General features: G+C 38.0%; 1 pseudogene; it reads right to left on the bottom strand.

The window, feature by feature from the left end:
* Positions 1-269: 269 nt before the first annotated feature.
* Positions 270-23,449, bottom strand: part of LOC129402384 (uncharacterized) — an 87,160-nt pseudogene continuing 63,980 nt past the window's right edge.

Below are 23,449 nucleotides of genomic sequence, written 5' to 3'. Positions count from 1 at the left end.
GATGTGGTGGGGAGACAGAAGTCGGAGAGTGAAAATGCACAATACTGAGAAGATGGGATTTGGGATTGGGGGTGGGGAGGATAGTACAGCAGCAGGGCACTCTCCTTGCACTCAGCTCACCAGATTCAACCCCCAGCATGATATATTATCCTTTGACCCCACAAGGAATGATCCTCGAGTGGAGAGCCAGGAGTAAGTTCTGAGAACTACTGGGTGTGTCTCCCAAACAAAAACAAAACAGGAAAAAATATTTGTGGGATTTAAACTACTTAAGTAGCTAACATATAGATATTGTCAATGAGCACTTGAATTATAGGTTTAAGCTCCATAATAAAGTCCAAAGTAGAAATGTAGATTGAGAAGTCACAGGTGACACCTGAAGCTATATATGTAGAGGAAATTCCCTGGGAAAAACAAGTAGAAGGATGATGAAAATTTAAGACAGAACTTTTAGGGATAACTTGTCACTTGTTATCCCGTTGATCTTCGATTTGCTTGAGCGAGCGCAAGTAACACCTCCATTCGTTGTCCCTGTCATGTGCTAGTGTAGGGATAACTAATAAATATTAATAGTCATTGGAAAACATCATAACCTTTCAGTTCCTGAATTTCAAACCATAATGCCCAAAGAAAAGAAAGACAGTGAGAGAGAGTGAGAGAGAGAGATAGAGAGAGAGAGAGAAGAAAAGTGCTTGTTACAGAGGAGGGTGGGGGGAGGAGGGAAACTGGGACACTCGTGGTGGGAAACGACATTGGTGAAGGAAATGTGTTGGAACGTTGTATGACTGAAACCCAATTGTGAACAGCTTTGTAATTATGTATAAATAAATAAATTAATTTAATTTAAAAAAGGGAGAAACAAAAGTCATCAGATAGAATATGACCAACTGAACCTCTCAGGAGACTTAGTGGCTAAGGAGGGAGGGGGAGAACCAGGGAAAATATGTTGACCAGAAACTGAATAAAGAGAGTTACTCAGGAGAATCAAAAGCAGATACAATGACAAATAGTAACAAGGTTAAGGAATGTGTCCAGTAACTTTGATCTTAGGTAATTTTTAGCAAAATATGGTCTAGTAAGGTATAGTGATTATGGCATGAACAGGAGTGGAAGAAGGTGGTGGTGTCAGGGGACTGTATTATCTGGAAGTTTTGCTGTGAAGTTTTATCAAACATATTGGTGCTGGAATGTACCACCAGTGATTCATGCTTCAATATGGCTTAATTGACACAAATTGCAGCATTGACATCATTGTGTTAAACAACACAAAAATAAGTGGATTTTAAAAATATTAATAGATAGGAAACAATCAGCATTAAATTGGGAAGTCAGTTAATTATTATGTAAGGATAAAAATGCAGAAAGAAATAAAGTTGTCTATAGAAGAGGCCTGCAGATTTGGAGAGGAAAAATCCAGAGTATGAGAGAGAGTGTGAGAACTAGAAAAAGGAAGTGTAAGCATTTTTCTTACATAAGGCATGGGGAGTAGGGGTGAAGGAGATATGCTGTAAAGAGTGTAGGGAGTGTACATGAGACTTCCTCCAAGCCATAGAAGTATACCACCTGCTGAGAGAGGACCGGACTGAGAATGAACTACAGTGGCCCAAGAGGTTCGAGGAAGAAAACACTTTGAGAGCTATGATTATGAGTGATCAGAGACCCATGTCACAACTTCTGAAAGAGGAAATATTTCTTTTTATTCACTTATCTTTAGTTTGGGGGCTATACCTTGCTATGTAAAGAATTACTCCTGATTCTGTGCTCAGAATTCACTCCTTGGGGACAATATGTGGTACTGGTGATTGAATCTGGGTCAGCCATGTGCAAGGCAAGTAGCCTACCCACTGTACTATAAATACAGTCCCTGAGGAATAAAGTAGTATAATTGTCCAGACCTTGGTATCTCTGGTCTTTTAGAAAGTGGTGGTGAGTACTTAGAAGAGGTGATGATTCCTCCTTAAAGCATGTTTTGGAGAAAATTGTCCCAATAGATTAGTTAAGAACATAAACAGATTCTCAATATTAATAGTCATCAGGATTATGCACTATTAGCTTAGGTATTTCATAGGACAACTGAAGTTTACAAAATTGTAAACTTCAAATTCATGCCATGTATTGAGCTTTTATAAAGCTGCCACCAAAATGTAATAGTGTGTATGTTCAAACACTGTGTCCATATATTGAGAAACAAAAACAGTTCTGATTTGTAATTCTTTCTTAATAATATCCTGTGAATATTGTAGTGCTAAATCGAAAAGAAATGTATAAATAATTTAATATAATTTTAGGTGTAGGAATTTTTTCTCGTTTTTTATGACTAAAAAGAAATACCCTTAACATATCTTTGTGAAGTGAAATAACATGTTTTTTTCTCATTTTATTTACTTTAGATAGCACAGTGGGTAGGGCATTTGCTTTGCACATGGCCGACCCGGGTTCGATTCCTCCATCCCTCTCAGAGAGCCCGGCAAGCTACCAAGAGTATCCTGCCCGCACAGCAGAACCTGGCAAGCTACCCGTGGTGTATTCGATATGCCAAACACAGTAACAACAAGTCTCACAATGAAGATGTTACTGGTGCCTGCTAGAGCAAATTGATGAACAACAGGACGACAGTGCTACCGACAGTGCTATAGACAGTGCTAATTTTTAAAATTTTTCTTTTTTGCGCTTTGTCCAAACTGAGCTCCAGTTAGTTTTATGAGCATACAAAAGTAGATAAAAATGCTTTTAAAAAAAAAGTATCTGCATACACGAGAGAATTCATCAGTGTAAAGGTAATTAGATAACATATTGCCCTAATTGAGGCCCAACATATCTCTTTCTGAACTTCTTACACAGTAGTAAACTACCAATACCTGCCATGTGGAGGGATTTTAGTGTGGAAAGAATGGCGTATGTGCTGGAAAGAACAACTATTTACATCAAGCTTTAGCCTGCAGCTAACTTATTATATACAACCTATAAATGCCTATTTATAAATATGTTTCATGTAAAGTCAGAAGTTCTCTTGCCCTTATTCCACTAACAATTCCTTCATAAAACAAATCAATGACAGGAAAAAAAATTCCCTGAGCCTTTCTTAACACAGTCTTCTCTGTTGGGAAATTTTTAGCAAAAAATGTGCTGATTAGCCAGAGAACCAAGCCGCGACCCCATGCCCGCCCAGGAGGGGAAAGGTATTTCTCTTTCTCGCCTGTCCCTTCCCGGGGATGAAGGGCGTGGAGACGCCATATTATGACGACCACAGACGGGATTTACAAGCTTGCAATGATCCAATATCCGGAAGAAATCTCCCTGGACTTAGTTTTTAAAGTACAGAAATCCAAAACCTCATTTCCCTTCACAACAGATCTGACTCTAGAGGGGTGTTCCCAACAATAATGGTGAGGATTGTGTTGAAATATTGAATGTAACCAAAGTAAATAGAAAGTAAAGTGAAATTTATCAGTTATAAGGGGGGGTTGTGGGGGGGGCGGGATGGGAGGCCTACTGTGTTTTTTTTTTTTCGGTGGTGGGATATGGGCACTGGTGAAGGGATGGTTGTTTCAGCATTGCATGACTAAGACTTAAGCCTGAAAGCATTGTAATTTTCCACATGGTGATTCAATAAAATAAATTTTAAAAAAATGTGCTGATTAGTAAAGGAGAGTAGTTCTGTGTGGGTTTGAAATATAGATAATGGCTCCATCGTTTGTTCAATCAGTGGTGCCCCTTATGCAACCCTTGGCATCTTCCTTCCTTCAATCAGAGAGAAAACCAGTAAACAGCTAAACCTGTGGATGAGGACAAATGAGGAAGGCTTTCTTTGTGGAAGCCAGTGTCAAAGATACCAGACAGTTCTCATGGACAAGATACTCTGGAAAATGTGCCCTTATCACTGGTCCCGCAAATATGAGGAATATTTGTCCTGTGAGAATTCCATTCAGCTTGTGTGTGGACAAAGATTGAATCCTCTCTGTTGTGACTACCAGTGATTTGCCAATATGGAACGTTTAGGAGTATAAGGGAGAGACATTGTGGAGACCAAACGAAGCCCTCGTACCTTCCTTTTCCAGATGTCAGGGCCATACTGTTTAAGCCTAATCTTCTCCTGTGCAGTAACATCAAAATGAAAAAGAAAATGAAGCATCATGCTCTCTGGATCGGAGATGTGGTCAACTGGGGCAGCTCAGAGGCAGTAAAAAATAAGAGCATTTGAACTCTGAACTAAAAAATGGCGTTGGATAAAATGACATTGCAAAAAGTGGGAAGGGAGAAAAAAAAGACAAAGAGGCAGAGTCTGAAGGTTTAGTGATAGAAAAAGAATAAGATAGTATGAATAAGAAGGTGGAATAATTCCCAAGTGGACAGAATGTATAGATATTAATATGAATATGAGCTGACTGGAGAATTGAAGCATTTCTAAATTCTCAAAGATTTGGTTAAAATTAAAAAAAAGATACTAGTAGTATAAAAAAAGAGAACGTCTTTACCTATGAACGAATCTAATCACAACAAACCAAGAAAAAAAGTGCTGCTGCTGACAAGCTAAGGGACAAAGATTTTAATTGTGAGTAGATAGTTAACTCACTATGTGGAAAGATTCAGGTAAGATAGACTTGGTGCTGGAATCTATGATATCTCAAATTATGATTTATTCTTTTGACAAAAATTAATTTGGCATTTTGGGCAGAACATGAAGATCAATGTTGTTTTCATTCCTAACATATGGTTATGGATTTATATTTATACAAATTATGTATCTAGCAATTTCAATTTATTAATGTGATGGTAATGAGATAATCCTTAAGAAAATCATACTTGATGTGTTTATTTGGGTTTTTTATTTTTGCTTTTCGGACCACATCCGTTGATGCTCAGGTGGTGCTCCTGACTCTGCACTCAGGGATCACTTGTGGTGGTACTCAGGGGATCAGATGGTGTGCTGGGTGATAAACCTGAATTAGCCATGTGTAAACTACGAGCATTAACTGCTGTACTATCTCTCTGGCTTGATTGTTTTGAAGGACTTACAGGGCTTGTTTGTCCAATCTATAACATATAACTTTGAATAAGTAAATAAACATTTATAGTGGTTGCTTGCTTTATCAGAAAAGAACACTTGATAACATGCAACTTTATTTCTGCTTCATTAGAGAACATATTTTTTAAATCTGGGGGAAACCAGCACCACATATGGTCTCCAGAACCCAGTCGGAGCAATCCCTGAGTGCAGAGCAAAGAATAATCCCTGAGCACTGCTGAGTGTGGTCCAACCCACCTCCCAATCTGGGGGGAAATATTTATAATTATTACTCAGTCAAATTTTGTGATTAACTCATAAATGCTTAAGGAGCATTTCCATTGGTTTTGTGTATATGTGCTTTATTTGTGTGTACACACACAGAGGTAAATGCAAAAGAAATGTCAGTGGTTTCCTTTTCAACACTGATCAAAACAAAAATAGCATTTTATCACCATGGATACATCCATGTTTTTGAGATACCATCATTCTGAACTTAAAAATAAATTAGCTAAGTTAACTGAAAACATTCCTGCTTTACTCTTTCAAATAAATGGGTGATTCTGTGATTAATTTGATAATTTAAATCTATTGGAAACAATTTAATTGAATTGCATATGTATTTTTCAACAATTTAAAGGCAACTGTTTTGGAATTGATATTGATAGCTACAATAATGTCTTGTCTTGTTTTATTTTGTTTTTTGGGGGCCATACCATTTGATGCTCAGGGGTTACTCCTGGTGGCTTGGAACTCAGGAATCACTCCTGGTGGACTCAGGAGATCATATGGGATGCCGGAGATCAAACTCTGATCCTCAGATCCGCTGCATGCAAGGCAAGCAACTAATCTGCTGTACTATCGGACCCCTGTCTTGTGTTTTAACAAGGTACATAGAGGGAAATATTGGCAGAACTCTCCAACACTGAAGCTAGAGGCATCTTAAAGGATGAAACACCACTGACCACACAAATGGAAGCAATGATAAACAAATGGAACTAAATCAAATCAAGAAGTTTTTGCACCTCAAAAGAAATGATGACCAGAATACAAAGACAGTCATCAGACTGGAAAAACCTTTTTTGCCCCCCACTCATCTAATAAAGGATTCATATCCAAAATATATAAAGTACTTACAGAACTCTACAAGATAAAACATCTAATCTCATCCAAAAATGGGGATAAAAGACAAACAGAAACTTCCTTAAAAAATAAATACAAGTGGGGCTGGAGCAATAGCACAGCGGGTAGGGCGTTTGCCTTGCACTCGGCCGACCTGGGTTTGATTCCCAGCATCCCATATGGTCCCTTGAGCATCGCCAGGAGTGATTCCTGAGTGCAGAGCCAGGAGCAACCCCTGTGCAGAGCCAGGTATGACCCAAAAAGCAAAAAATGAATAAATAAATACAAGTAACCAAGAGGCACATAAAAAATGCTCTACATCACTAATTATCGAGAAATATAAACCAGAACAACAATGAGGTACCATCTTACACTGGAAGATTAGCACTCATCACAAAACAAAACAAAACACCAAGAACTGATGTTGGCAAGGATGTGTGGTTAAAAAGATCCTTATTCACTGTTGATGGGAATGTCAACTGATCCAGCTTTTTTGAAAGTCGATATGGGCTTCACTCAAAAAACAAGCAGTTGAACTTCCATACAACCCAGCAATCCCGCTCCTCAGAATATACCCCTAGAGTCCAAAGCACAATCCAGAAAAAGCATCAGTACTCCTATGATCATTTGACCAGTTACAATAGCCCAAATTTGGAAACAATCCAAGTATCTAAGATCAGATGACTTGATAAAGAAACTATGGTACATCTACACAATGGAATACTACTTACCTGTAAGAAAATATAATGTCATGAAATTTTCTGCTACATGGATGAATCTGGAGAGTATCATGTTGAATAAAGTTAGAGGAAAAACCCAGTGAACTGAACATTTCACCAAGAGTACTCTATTATCCAGGTAGATTATTGTTCATATTTGGTTGAGCCACACCCAGCAGTGATCAGGAATTATTCTTTGCTCTGAAAGGGTAAAGAAGAATGATATGTCTCATATGTGGGATATATAAAAAAGAAACTTCCTAAGGGAGTCACAAAGCCCAAAGGACAGTAGGGATCAAGAGTATGAGAACTGCTTTCAGTAGGAAGCATGCCACTGGATTGAAGGGGGAGAGATAAACTAGTGGGAGAGATGGAGGGATAGGTGCCTGCTCTAGAGGCAAACTGGGAGGCGGGAGGGAAACTGGAGACATTGGTGGAAGAAAGTGGGCAGTGGTGAAAGAACACTGTATGCCTTAAACTTAATAATGAATAACTGTATTTCTGTAATCCATGGTGATTAAAAATGTTTTCAATTGTCAAAAATAAAAAAGCTCCTTTAATGTTTACATGCATACATTATTAAAACGCCACACCCACCAGAGAGCTCACTTTCCTCCTCGAGTGTAAACCAGTTGCAAAATTTGTTGTAAGGCTCTGAATTCCCTAAACTATTGCCTGATCATGAGGCTCAAATATGAACAATAATCTACCTTGATAATAGAGTACTCTTGGTGGGATGTTCAGATTACTGGGTTTTTGCTCTGCATCCCTCTGTTGTCTTCTGGCTCAGAGACTCATAAAGTTGATAGTCTTGATAGATCTTTTGCGAATTTTATAGCCTTTCCATTATAAGTTCCTTTTCATTTATTTTTGTTTTGGGGCCACACACAGTCGTGCTCAGGGATCACTCATGGTAGGCTCAAAGGACCATATGGAATGCTGGGCATTGAAACAGGATGAGCTGTGTGCAAGGCAAACACCCCACTCACTGTAATATCTCCCCAGCCCCTTGAAGACTATATATAGGAACAAAGTTTTAGGAATCATGGGCAAAAAATTTTAAGTTTCTTTCTGATTTTATTTTCTGGACACATATGGAGCGATAGCCTAGTGGCTAGGGCATTTTTGCCTTACACATGGCCAACCTGGGTTCGATTCCTCCGCCCCTCTCAGAGAGCCCAGCAAGCTACCGAGAGTATCTCGCTACCATGGCAGAGCCTGGCAAGCTACCCATGGCATATTCTATATGCCAAGAACAGTAGCATCAAGTTTCATGATAGAGACGTTACTGGTGCCCGCTCGAGCAAATCGATGAGCAACGGGACAGTAATGGTGGTGCTAGGAAGCTACTCAACCTCTGTGTTTGGGTTTATCCTGGTAATGTTCTGGGTACCAGGTGATGTTGGGAATCAAATCTGGACCTCTTGCATACAGAAAATATTTTCAGTCCTTTGACATCTCTCCAACTCAATTTTGTATACCTTTTCACCTTAGGAAACTTGTCACATATACTGATGTTATTGAAAGCTACGATGCTGGATTTTACATACTGGGAAATAAATTTAAATCACTGACCTAAACATAGAAATTATTTGAGAGCTTAATTGTGTATAAATATAGTGTATTATTTTAATGATATATTTCAAAATAAAATTTTTGTTTTACTAGTCATTTATATGGACTGGAGTGATAGCATAGCAGGTAGGGCATTTGCCTTGCATGCCCCCGACCCAGGTTTGATTCCTCCATCCCTTTTGGAGAACCTGGCAAGCTACGAAGAATCCCGCCCACATGGCAGAGCCTGGCAAGCTACCTGTGGCATATTTGATATGCCAAAACCAGTAATAGCAAGTCTCACAATGGAGATGTTACTGGTGCCTACTGGAGCAAATTGATGAACAACGAGATGACAATGATACAGTGATCTTATTTTGGGAAACTACCAGAATTCACAGTAGTTTCTTACAATTCAGTGATACTAGTGCTACAGTCATTTAAATAACTTTAACCACTAATAAAGCAGAATCGCATATCCCTTGGTATTCCTGATATCAGGATTTTCTACATTTAAACTTTAAAAAGTTAGGGGAGGAGCAATAGTACAGGAGGTAGGTCATTTGCCTTTTCATGCAAACCTGAGTTCAATCCCTGACATCTGGTATGGTGCTCCAAGCACTGAGTTCTGAACCAGGCAGTAACTCCTGAGCATTGACATGTGTGTCCCTGCCAAAAAAATACCTACTCTAAACTTAAAAAAAAATAAAAGTATGTGGGACAATTATGTATAAATTACATATATACATACACACATATCACCATAGTATTAATTCTGTTTCCTAATCTTAACTTTCCCATTTTATACACCATCCCTAATATTTAGATGAATAAAAATTTATTCTACCAGACTTTTACAGAATCATTTGATTCTGAGTGGATAGTAGTTATTTCACAAATAACTTAAAACCTTTCAATATATTTAAAAATGTGTACTGTAGATGGAGTCTATACTTTGAAAATAATTTGTGAAATTCTGAATGTGCTATTGATTAAAATAGTCTTTGAATATAGTCTTGAGAAATTGATGACTAATCTTAGTATATGTCAATATTAAAAATTAGATATCTATAATTATTTTATGGAATAATTCTAGAGAAATATGCTGTAGTTTATTATGGAAAAATACCATTTAGGAAATTTGAAATAATGCCTGGGCAATCTAGGTCTTGGAAATCAAATTAGAGTATGCTTAAAATGCATTTTTTACCATTTGTATGCTGTGATTGATTTCCAGCAACAATTTGTTAAAATATGCTATAAAATAGATTCTTTGTTCTTCTTACAGTTTAAATCCGGCTTCAAAGTTGATTGTTATACTAGTTTTTAATTCAAAGATAATAGGCATGTGATATTTATAATTTCTCTTACACACAAACAAGCCATTTGAAACAGAAAACTACTTCATTCCATAAACATGCCATTAATGCATGACTCAAGATGTCATAGTTTGGATGAGCTAATCAAATTCCTCAGATGAATCAACTGAAAGCAGCTGCTTCATTTGATTTAGAGAATATGTGCGTGGAAGACAGTAGATTGAAAGGGTGAGAAAAGCATAAAAATATTAATGAAAATTCAAAATGATTAAAAATATTATTAAGACAATTGGCGAAATTAAAATGTTTTATGCTCATTTATCCTTCAAGAAACTACCTTCTAGTGAAGGTACAGCATTACCTATTTAATTAAGAAGTACGTATTTGATATTCACAAATGTATGTCATCATTTTAACACCATGAACTGAAACCCTTAGGAATCATTATAAGATCAATGAAAACAACATTCTTTGAAATTCTCAGCTCAAGAAAGTTAGTTTTCAGTAATAATGGTAATTCATATTTATAAAGCATCTTTCATTCAACTCTAAAGACACCGTTTACTGATGTGTTTAAATATGCCTGGTCATATATCACTGTCTTCATATATCATAACCCAAATATTTCATTTAATTGAATATAAAGCAATTCTTTATATTATATATGAAAATACAATTTCTATCCTTGTCACACAAATTTCTACAAAAAGCACTTTCTTATTAATGCAACTATATTGCTTATGCTGAAGGATTGTTAATGTGATATTTTCTCAAAGCAATGTTTTAAAAATTCTTTAAAAACAAAACACCTGTGTTTTCTGGCAGGACAACAACATATCAGTAAAAATAGCTTTATTTAATGACTGGCTGCGGTTAGCTAGTGCCTCATAATTTGTTTCATAATTGAAAAAAAATGTAACATTTGCTGACATCATCTGAGTGCTGATCTGAACCCATTGAACAGGGAATTTTCCAACAAAAATGATTTAATTTTCCACTTCACAATTCAGGAAGAATTTAGGATTAGAAATTCATGGAGTCTAAAATCGGGTTTCAGATTTCATTTTCAGGATTTCAGCTCAAAATATGGACAGGAAGGAAAATGGCACGTAACAATTTCCAAAGCAAAATTTTATCTTTAAAATCCCAGTTTGTCTTGGGCAAAGTGATAACAGCCTGAGATCAAATGAAATAAGCTTTGAAGACAAATAAAATGAAAAACTGTGCGAAGAGAAATTTACCAAAAAGTCTATTTTGAAAGAGCTTATTTAACAAATATGTACTGGTTTTTGCCTACCTGGCAAGAAATATTTGAAGGTTTGCAGAAAAAAACACATAGGCATTACATAAATGGTTATTTACAAATAATGTGCTACCAGTTATCATGGAATTATTTAATACTGATACACTTATGGGGGGCTGGAGCGATAGCACAGCAGTAGAGCGTTCGCCTTTCACACTGCTGACCCGTGTTCGATTCCTCCACTCTTCTTGGAGAGCCCGGCAAGCTACCGAGAGTATCTCGCCCGCACAACAGAGCCTGGCAAGCTACCCGTGGTGTATTGGATATGACAAAAACCAGTAACAATAAGTCTCACACTGAGAGACGTTATTGGTGCCCGCTCGAACAAATCGATGAGCAACCAGATGACAGTGACAGTGACAGTGACACTTATGGGCTCAAAATAATTTATAGGCTGTAATACAAGTAGAAGTTAAGAATATCTAGCCAAATCTTGCATAAGAAAGCTCATCTTTATGTCAGAGAAGAGACAGAAACTTTTTTTTCAAATACTGTATTTCACTGTTTCTGTCTCTACTCACTTAAACATGCTCTTGTGAATACCCTTAATTCTCCACTTCTTTTGGCTGGAGCTGGCTTCAAAGTCATGCCTGGGTTAATATTGTCTGTCTGCATATGCTTTGTTGGCATCTGAATAGCTCAGATGACTTAGAAAAGAACAAAACAAAAACAAAAACAAACAAAAAAAATAGCTGCACACAAGGTCTCTCTCTCTCTCTCTCTCTCTCTCTCTCTCTCTCTCTCTCTCTCTCTCTCTCTCTCTCTCCCTCTCCCTCTCTCCCTCTCTCGCTTGCTCTCGCTCACTCATTTTTTAAAGCATGCATGTTTCGTGTTTTGTTTTCTCCTTCGGTCACACCTGGCGATGCTCAGGGGTTACTCCTGGAATGCACTCAGAAATCACTCCTGGTGGTGCTCAGGGGACCATATGGGATGCTGGGGATTGAACCCAGGTTGGCTGCGTGCAAGGCAAATGCCCTCCCCACTGGGCTATAATTCCAGCCCCCATTCTGGTCTCTTTTCAAATTGTGTCACAAATCTCAAATGAACACTTAACATGTCTGAACATTGAATATTGTCTTTAGCAATTCTAAGTAATTTTTTTCTTCCTTCCCTTCAAAACTCACCTTACCAAATGTCTCCCCTACCCTTACTAGTCACTATAAGCTTATCTTATATTTTTCAGGAAAATGTAAGCAATTAAACAAGATTATCCCTTAGTTTATCCCATGACAGTTACCAAACTACTAGTGACGTTATATCCTTCTCTTTTTTATAGATTATGTGGCTTGGATTAGGTCAAAAGACAACCTGTGAAAATTCAGGTATATGGTATTTGTGACTGAGATCTCCAGGCTTTCTTAGAGTCAGGATGGGCTAACTCTCCTCACTTCCCTCATTTCTGAACACCCTCAGTCACATCTACACCCCAAAGCTACCACCCAGTAAAAATCTACTACAGCTGTATCTTTACAATAAGAATTCTGAAACTCTTGACATCTCAAATGCAGGTAAACCACACTACTACTATATGGATAAACCAGTAGTAGTAAACTGAATGGGAAAAGTCGACCAATCTCAATTAACAAAACGTAAACACAGAAGGCTTAATCTATAGCAACATTTTAGTAATTTCTCATATAAGGACTTAATGTCTCCATGATGAGATACAGCAATTTATTGATCCATGGTTGGAAGCCTGCCTCAAGTGCTTATGGAGAAGGTAGCTGGGATAGAGAAGAGATCACTAGGACAATGATAGGTAGAAAGGATCACTCTGTATATTATCTGTGTGCCGAAAGTCGGTAAAGGAACAAACACAATTACATTTCTGTACCTGTATTGCAAACCATAATGTCCAAAAGGAGAGAGAGGAGAGAAGGAAGAAAAGTGTCTGACATAGAGGCAGGCTGGGGCAGGGGGGAGATGGAAGGAGACAAACTGAAGACATTGGTGGTAGTAAATGTACACTGGTGGAGGTATGGATGATGGAAATTGTATGACTGAAACCCAACCATGAATATATTTGTAATGGTGAATCTTAAGGTGATTTAAAAAAGACAACCTGGTTAAAGATCTCCAGCATGTTACAGGGATTTTCCAGTCGCTTAGTTGCTATAATCATCTGACCCTCAGATTTATGTGTCTTTTGAGTTGTGGTTCCATTTCTGCTATACTTCAGAAAATTATTTTCTTCAAAGAGGTACCTAGGGATGCAGCCCTTCTTCAACTCATATACTCTCTTAACCTACCTCAGTGAGGCATCTATCCCCCATAATTTCCCTGATTTTGCATTTGTTAGAGTCCCTAATAATAGCTTCATATTAGATTCTTCATATTAATGCCATTTTGTCATTTCTCTTTTGTCTTCTCATAGTCTACAATAAAACTCATCCTCACACCCTTTTTCACTATACTTATTTAAAAAGGTTTTTTCCTCAGAACACTTTTTTCCCCTTTTCCAAAGCATCATAATTTACAATATTGTCAGTGGCAGGGCTTGATCCATACACTATGCTACTTCCTCCACCATTGTGTCCCCTTCCCTCAACCACAGTCCAGGAGTTCCTCTCACCCACCACCACCCCCACCTTCCTTCGACACTTCTACTCTTTCTTGTTCCATATTCTCCTGTGCTTGAGTTCTAAATTTAAGAGTACTAAAAGACTCTATTTTAATAGTACTTTTTTTTCTATCTAAATGGCTTTTGTAATCAACGTCATTCAATCCCATGACTTTAAAAAATCTTGAAATACTTGTCATTGATTCCAAATGTTTACATCTAGAGCTAGAGAGATAGCACAGGGGCGATGGTTTTGTCTTGCATGTGGGTGACTCCTGTTCAATCCCTGGCATCGAATATGGTCCTGAGCACCACCAGGAGTTATCCCTGAGCACAGAAACAGGAGTAACCCCTGAGCACCTCTGGGTGCCACCATACATACTAAACCACCTCCCCTCTAAACAAAAGGTCTGCAAATAATTATACTGAATAAACTGAACTTCAAATGATATATCCAGGTTCTTATTTGTTTCTATTAATACTAAACAGATATCTCCAATTAATATCCTCCAAATAAAATTTATACTTGTCTTTCCTAAGTCTAACCATACTGGATCTTTTCCCAATTATAATATCATCATATATCCAGTTACTTAAGCCAAAAATATTGGTTAACATTGATTCATCTTCCTCTCTTTTCCTTATGGATATGAGGATATGAGGATAAACTTTCATATCGTTTTAGTAAATCCTGCTGGCTTTACCTCTAAAAATATTCTTGAACATCCCATTTTTCTCAGTTTCCACAAATATCCTTTAGTCGAAGTCAGCAAATTTTTCTCTAAAATATTTTCATAATCTGGAATATTTTTATAGTTTAATAACTATTACAGTTTCCATCTCATTCCCTATTGCCAGTATGAATGGTGATATGGTAGCTAGGGTGCTTTAGGAAAATATCAAACCATGGCCTTCCATTGCTAAAAACTCCTCTAATGATTTCTCATTAAGTTCAGAATAATATTCAAAGTTGTTATGTAAAAACCCTATACTTGCAGATATTCAATGTATTCTATGATGTAATTAAGCTTGAAAAATGATTTTATTATTAAGCACTATGTTAGCTATGGGTTTTTCATAAATGCCTTTTACCAGGTTGGATAAATTCCTTCAAAGTTTTGACTTATGGGATATTTTTATCCTGAAATGATGTAGAATTTTTGCAATTTTTTTCTGAGACAATGTTATTTAGTTCTTTATTCTATTAATTCTATTATTTTATTAATTATCAATATTATAGTTGTTAAGTTTTCTTATATTTCTGGAAACATTTCACTTGGTTATGCTGCATAATTGTTTTTATATAGTGCCAAATTTGTTGGAATAGTGTCAAGAAATTTCTTATTTTCTCTTGATGTCTTTGTCATATTTTGGTAACAAGATCCTTTCTGATTTCTTAGAATAAGTTTGGACATGTTTCTACTTTCCATTAAAAATAGTTTATAAAAGTTTGGTGATAATAATCCTTATATTTAGTAGAATTCACCTGTAAAACCACAGGATTTTCATTGTGGGGTGCTGTGTTTTTTGATTGCTAATTCAGTTTCTTTACTTGATACAGGCCTTTCCTGATATTTCATTTGTTCTTTAGTCAGTTTTGGTAACTTGCATTCTTCAAGGTATCTGTTCATTTCAACTGGAGCCTGGCAAGCTACCCATGGCATACTTGATATGCCAAAAAACAGTAACAACGACGGTCCTCATTCCCCTGACCCTGAAAGAGCCCCAGTACACCACCAGGCTACACTAGCACGAGACAGGGACGAGTGGAGATGTAACTGGCACCCACTTGAGCAAATCGATGGACAACGGGATGACAATGAGGCCCCTCTCCACACATTCGGACAGTCCCCATGCATGAAGGTACTGGCAGAGGAACCCAGGTGTGTGTAATCCCATCAACGGCCAACATCCAGAGACTTAAAAGCAAGCTCCCAGAAACACTATATCTTATAGCCTACTTCTTTCTCCCTTTGGGAGAAACTGGCAATCTTCTGAGAGTTTCCTGCCCACATGGGACAGCCTTGCAAGCTTCCCATGGTGTATGCATATGCTAAATCCAGTAACAAGCTGGATCTCATTCCCCTGACCTTGAAAGAGCCCCCAGTGCGACATCGTTGGGAGTGCCAAGTCAAGATAGACTTCTTTTTTTTTTATATTGACTGATTTTTATTCTTATTTTGACTATACATACAAAACGGTAATTCACCTCTATAACAACTATGTCTAATTTGTGCACTGGATTAGTGAATCTGAAGGAGAAAAAGATTAAGGGTACAACATCAACCAGGTACTGTTGCATTATTTCAAAATGGTAGATTTTAGCATGTGATATTAGAAACATATTAAATGTTTTTTTTGAAATGAATTATACATTACTGTGCTCATGTTTCCCCCATACAAAGTTCGAGAACCCATCCCTTCACCAGTGCCCATCCTCTACCACCAGTAAACCCAGCATCTCTCCCACCCTCCCCAATCCCATCTCCCCACCCCACCCCACACTGCCACTATGGCAGGGTATTCCCTTTTGTTCTCTCTCTCTGAGTAGGTGTTGTGGTTTGCAGTAAAGGTGTTGAGTGGCCATTGTGTTCAGTCTCTAGTCTACGTTCGGCATGTGTCACCCCTCCCCCGCATGACCTCCGACCACATTTTACTTGGTGTTCCCTTCTCTGAGTTGCCCAGAATGAGAGACCAGCCTCCAAGCCATGGAGTCAACCTCCTGGTACTTATTTCTACTATTCTTGGGTGTTAGTCTCCTACTCTACTATTCTATATTCCACAGATGAGTGCAATCAAGATAGACTTCTAAGATCTCAGGGAAAGGACGAAATGAGAGGTTACTGAGCCCGCTCAAGAAATCGGTGATCAACAGGATTTCGTTATTGTGATCGTGAATTAAAATGAAAAAAAGTCCTAGTTTCATATTTGAGCAATGTTTACAAAGAAGTACCTTTAATTAACTTTTGTTTTTCTAACCATTTCACTAATTTTTACTTTATACTTATTGTTTTATTCTGCTTTCTCTGGGTATAGTTTTCTTTTCCTTCCTAGTATTTTTAAAGTGTATTGTTTTTTATTTAAAACTCCATTTTCTTTTTTATTATATTTTTAGATGTTTACTGTTTTATATATATATGTATATATATATGAGGAGATGGTGTAATTGCCGACCATCTATCTTCACTCCCATTCCTTCCCATTCCAGTTGTCACATGATTTTCTCGAGGGTGGCACTGAAGAGTTTCGGTGAAATGGTATTACCCTGCCGCACCCCTCTCTTTACATCAATGATTACTTCCTTGTAGAATGGTGATATCCTGGTGCTGAATCCACAATACAGCTCGAGGAGGATTTTGATATACTGATTTTGAACGCACTGTTTAGCTAGGGCTTCGATGACTGCCTCAGTCTCAACAGAATCGAAGGCCTTCTTTAAGTTGATGAATGTTAGACAGAGTGGCATCTTGAACTCTCTCGAAACTTCAATGTGTTTGGTCACTGTGTGGATATGGTCTATCATGCTGAATCCCCTTCAGAATCCGGCTTGCTCACATGGTTGTCCTTCGTCTAGTGTTCTGCCTATTCTATTCAGGATGACATGAGTGAACAACTTGTAGACGAGAGACAGTAAGCAGATTGGGCCATAGTTGCCGATGTCGTGGATGTCTCTCTTCTTGTACAACAGAACGGTCCTACTGGTTTTCCACTGAGATGGAACCTTGCATTCAGACAGGTAGCATGTGAAGAGTCGAGCCAGTGTATTGATGAGTACTGGCGGCAGATTCTTCAGGTGTTTGGGTCTGACCTTGTCTGGACCAGGTGCTGTATGTGTCTTTACCAATGAAATGGTGTGTCGGATTTCATAAGGGAGAAAGTTAGGAACAACATATCCATCCTGCGGAATTTGGTACATGGGCAGGTGGACATGGCTGTCAAAGAGATCTGAGTAGAAGTTGTGAATAATCCTCTCCATTGCCTTTCTGGAATATGTGATAGATCCATCAGGACATTGGAGGGCAGTCATCCTGGTCTTGTAGTTGGTGAAGGACAGGCAAGAGTTGTGAATACTTTTCCTGGCTTCTGCTGCACTGGCCAACACTGCTGCTCTTCTCTCTTTGAGGTCTTCCTTTATCACATCTCTGCACAGCTTTGTGAGTTCGGATGTTAACTTGTGGTTGCCTGAGGCTCACGCCAAACCACATTGATGAATGAGCTGGAGAGTTTCCAAAGACAGGCGTCTATTTGTGGCTTTCCCACTCATTCTTCGCACAGTCATGGAGGTGCTGTACCAGTCGATCATATTCCTCGTTGATGTTGTCAAGGACGGCATCTTCCCACGTTGCTGCAATAGCGCCAAAGAGCTCCCAGTTGGTAGTCATTCTGGGAGGTGCCTTGTTAGACTTAAATTTTGCAGACTTTTCTCCCCGCTCTGTGAAGTAGAATTTTGCACAAAGGAGATGGTGGTCCAATCCCGTTTGGAATTTTGGGACAACAGCGACATTGGTCAGGCAAAACCTTCGATTGAATATTATGTGGTCAATTTCATTGTGGAACTGTCCACCGGAAGACTTCCATGTCCAGCGTTTAGATTCAGCCTTCTATGGTCTTGGTTGACATGATGAATTCAGACAGTCTCTCACCCTCATCGTTCCATTCTAGGCCATGTGTCCCAATGTGGAGTTCTTCAGGCGACCTTCTCGGACCTATCTTGGCATTAAAATCACCAACAATGATCTTGTAGAAGGTATGGTCTTCTTTATAGAACATCTCCAGTTCCATGTAGAACCTCTCAATTTCTTCTTCATCGTAGTTGGAGGTTGGCGCATTAATGATGAAGATAGAAACTGCAGGCAGTGAGCCACATCTATTCAAGAGTAATCGTCCAATTCGGGTTGCTAGGCATTCGAATGAATCGATGCTTATGGCCATGTTTGTGTTGACAAGGACACCAACACCCAACGCCTCTGTTGTCACATGTTCCAAGGAACAATTCTTCTCCAGTGTCAAAAATGGCGTGATGTGATTGATATCTCCTCATTTCGGTCAGACCAATAATGTCGTACTTGATCTTCTGTGCTTGCACCATCAGGTTCTTGATAGATGCCTCTGATGGATCGGAAACTACCTTATGTATTTGAAAAAATTGTTTATTTTGTATCACTGTGTAGAATATTCTACATACAATCAGATCTATTTATTTTATAGTATTATTTGTAATTTATTTCTTTATCTAGCTGTTCTATTGCTGAAAGTGGGATGTGAAGTCTCCAATTATTACTGAGTATGTTTCTTCCTTTACTTTGTCTCCCTTTCCTTTGCCATGCTTTTAGGCTGATGTTATTTTGACTACATCTGGCTGTGCTCAAAGCTTACTCTTGTCCTCAGAGAACACTCATGGCAGAACTTAGGGAACTATCAGGGGTGCCAGGAATCAAACCCCAGTCAGATGCATGCAAAGCAAGCTCACTACCCATTGTACTATCTCACTGTCTTCTAAATATGTTTCTTTGATTACATTTCTGTTTCATAAATGTGTGGCTTCTGTTATCGTGCGCACTCTCATATATATAATTACTGCAATAATTAATATCATTAATATGATAGTAATACCTAAAACATACTATATTAGGACCAAGATAAAGAGCTATTTTATTTTCGGGCTGGAGCAATAGCACAGCGGGTAGGGCGTTTGCCTTGCACGCAGCCGACCTGGGTTCGATTCCCAGCATCCCATATGGTCCCCCAAGCCCCGCCAGGAGTAATTCCTGAGTGCATGAGCCAGGAGTAACCCCTGTGCATCGCCGGGTGTGACCCAAAAACAAACAACAAAAAAAAGAGTTATTTTATTTTCAATATAATTATCTTATTTGAAAAACTTCATAAAAGTCACAATATTCTCTCATTCTTATGTTGTATATATAATTATATAGTTTTGCCACATTAACATATAGTTTTAAAAAGCAGTCATTAATTGGTCATGTAGTTAAAGTACTTTTAAAGTTCCTCTTGAATTTGCAAACATTTTATGTTTCCATTTTGTTTTTTTTTATCTTATAATGGGTTATATATATAAATTACAGTATCACTGTCACTGTCATCCCATTGTGCATCGATTTGCTTGAGCAGGCATCAGTAACATCTCCATTGTGAGACTTGTTACTGTTTTTGGCATATCAAATACGCCATGGGTAGCTTGTCAGGCTCTGCCGTGTGGGCAGGATACTCTCGGTAGCTTGCCGGGCTATCCAAGAGGGATATATATATATCCCTCTTATATATATATAAAAACTATATATATATATTGTTTTTCTGGTCACACTCAACAATGCGCAGGGGTTATTCCTGGCTCTGCACTCAGGAATTACTCCTGGCAGTGCTCGCTGAGCTGTTGCTTCAGCCCCATGGGTTATATTTTTACTGAAAACAAACATTTATTTTGCAAATCACCTGGATATAGGAATCTAAATAAAGTCATCAAGAGTCTTTACCTCTTCTTTCTCCTACTTTCCTCCTCTCTCTCTCTTCTTCCATTTATGCTCTCTATGTTGACTGATAAATATTTGTTTCCAGAAAAGAAAGAGAGCTGCTTTTCCCCAATGTTTTCAACATCCCAGGATTAAATTTCACACATTTGTCTGAGCTGATCACTATGACCAGGGATATTAAGCATTTTATATAGTAGTAAGTATAGTAATAGTGAGTAATATAGACCTGGATTCCCCTATAAAGCCTGTGGTTGAATTCTCTCAGAATTACCTGAACTGAGAACTGAGGAGGAGAAATTCCTCAAAGGAAAACTGAGATGCTCTTACCAGAAGGAAGCAAAAATAATAATGATCAATGTTACCAATATGTCTGATCATTTGACCATAAGAATTACTGGAATTGTGTTAAAAACATATTTTGGGATATTATCTCAGTTTTATTGAGTCAGATTTACTGAGAAAAGTTGTCTATGAATTGGCATTTTAGCAAAATTAATGACGACTCTTTTCCAGGTATTGTTTCTATTAACATATAAAGAAGTACTGAAAATTTCTTTTTTTTTCCATATCTATAAGTTAAATTTCTTAGTAAAGAGTACACATACAGGGACTGGAGCAATAACACAGTGGGTAGGGTTTTGCTTTGCATGTGGCTCACCCGGGTTCGATTCCCAGTATCCCATATGGTCCCCTGAACACTACCAGGAGTAATTCCTGAGTGCGTGAAGCAGGAGTAACCCCTGTTCAATGCCAGTTGTGACCCAAAAAGAAAAAAAAAGAGTACACATACAAATTCATAAAGTGCAGAGTCATGGGCTGCATTTTGTTTGTGTAGATATGCACTTGAAAGTGGTACAGGATGATCCAAACTGGATATCAATATTTCTTTAAATTATCAAAGAACTGTTCAACCCTTTGATAATTTCTGCAGTATAAAATGAGTAACATGTTTTGATTTTTTAAAAAAGGACTAATGAAAACAAAAACAATCTTCTAAGTCAACTCTCATTTTCTTCAAAAAGGAAAAATTACATAAATAACTGCACTCTGTATTTGTTATAAAGAGGAATCATATTGCACCCACATTTTTCTTTGCTTATTAACTGTTCAGGTTATTTTCCCCCTCACTAAAAGGAGGAAGATATTCTCATCATATCGAAAAGTCACAGTAAGTACCAATGAATTTCTTGCTCTTTATATATCAATTGTGTTGGCTATTTTAGTGTGTGGTATGTGAATTGGCTCTGAGAACACAGGATTACTGTCTCCTTTGCACTTTCATCAAGGCAGATTGGTTTTTGCAGAGCCTGTGTACCTTGTAGGTCTAATTTTGAGGTTAATATGTACCAATGCCAAAAAATTTCAAGCTGCAACACATATAATTAACATCATGAACTCATATACTTAGAAATGTTGTTCAATAGAAATAACACTAACAATACCGGTAACTTTTTAAAAACTAGAACTATAGCAAGTGAGTAAGATGTTTGCCTTGCACATGACTGATCTGGCATCCTACATGGCCCCCTGAGCACCACCAAGACTGATCCCTGAGTGCAAACCAATAGCAATCCCTGGGCATCACTGTATGTGGCCCCCAAACCAACTAAACAAACAAATAACCTAACATTTATTGAGTATTTTCTATGTAACTGCCATTGTGTAAATACGTTACATGGATAATCTTTTAAAATCTTTACAAGAACCCTATGAAGAATTTGTTATCTTACAGTGAATAAATAGAAGATCAAGTGTTCTAAGTTCACATTTTACTGTAAAATGACTGAGATAGAATTTTAGAGCAGTCTGTCTCCATCCATATCCACCTGGATTTTCCTGTTAGTCACTAGTGGATTGGCCATGGCAGATAGAATGTGCTTGGGGCTCTGGTGGGGGTGGGTGCATTACGTTGACACATGGGAAGACAAGATTAGCTGTATTTTATGTATGACCGAATCGGTACCTTTTTTCCATTAACTCAGTATTCCACTCAGCTAAATAAGTCAAACACAGAATTGGTGTTCAGAACACTTGGAGGTGAGAAAAACCTTGCCTCTGGGTTCAAGGTTCCTGGGCTGGGAAAAAGGTTCAGAAAGTCCTGTTGTCTGCTCATTTATTCAAGCTATATTTCTTTTTTTTTTTTTTTTTTTGCTTTTTGGGTCACACCTGGCGATGCACAGGGGTTACTCCTGGCTCTGCACTCAGGAATTACCCCCAGTCGTGCTCAGGGGACCATATGGGATGCTGGGATTTGAACCCGGGTTGGCCGCGTGCAAGGCAAACGCCCTACCCGCTGTGCTATCTCTCCAGCCCCTCAAGCTATATTTCTAAAGAAAATTTTCATTTTTTTACCAAGAATATTAATCCCTGTCTTAATTTTGTTTTTAAATTGATAAGAAACTTTTCTCAATTTTATTATGAGTTTCTTATATAGTTTGAATTAGCCACCCCAGTCTTTACAACTGGTTTGAATGAGGTTCATAATTGAGTCCAATGAGTTGAGAAAGATTTAAACCTTCCAATAATAGTTTATCATCTTTTTTTTTCATAAGACAGGTATCAACAACAGAAGAAGGGAATGCCTGCCCCAACAATCCAATGCAAAGATCCTTCCAGTTGTTTTTTTCTTTAATTATTGTCAGTCCTTGAGAAATGTACATATCTGTTGCAATAAGCAGGAGTTGTGGCATGCTCTGTGAAGATGGGCCAAACCTCCTGCAGGACTGTTTGAATGGAATTCAGTATACATTGCAGCCTAAAAATATTGTTAGAGCATTCCATTCTTCTCATGTGACTTTTCTTTCTTTCTTATTCAGCTGTACTCAGATCTCTGTGGGGAGCAAGTGAGAGTGTGTGAATTCAATGAAATATAAAAGCAGTGGAGACTTCCAGAGAGCCTTCATTCCGTCCCTTTAGGTCCTTGTTTGTCTACAGTGTTTGATAGATCAGTTCAGCCCAGGAATTACTGATACAGGAGAGATTATTGACTTGACCTATTGTGTAAACATATAAAGCCCCAAATCAAAACTCCTGCCAGTGACCCTAAACCCAAGCTCTCGGATCTATGGGACAGAGACAAGAAATTGTGAGAGTCAACAATGGCACTGACAACCATACGTTATTGACTCAGACTGATTGGAAATTAAAGCACCAACCCCAGAGGAAATTTTGCAAAGAAATCAGGGAGGGCTTGAACATTCTGTGTTCTTGAACTATTATTCTTGTCTTGACTAATCACTGTGAATTATTAGAAAAGACAAGTGGAAAAACGGCTAAATACATTTGCAACTACCTTACCTTAAAAACAATGGTCACTGACCTAGGGACATTTTTCTTGGGACTAAGTCCCAAGTAAAAAGCTAGGATGGGTTTTGGATGA

The sequence above is a fragment of the Sorex araneus genome, chromosome 1 (assembly GCF_027595985.1).
Source record: "Sorex araneus isolate mSorAra2 chromosome 1, mSorAra2.pri, whole genome shotgun sequence".
Taxonomy (NCBI): Eukaryota; Metazoa; Chordata; class Mammalia; order Eulipotyphla; family Soricidae; genus Sorex; species Sorex araneus.
The sequence above is the reverse complement of the archived record's forward strand: the minus strand, read 5'-3'. Positions and strand labels throughout refer to the sequence as shown.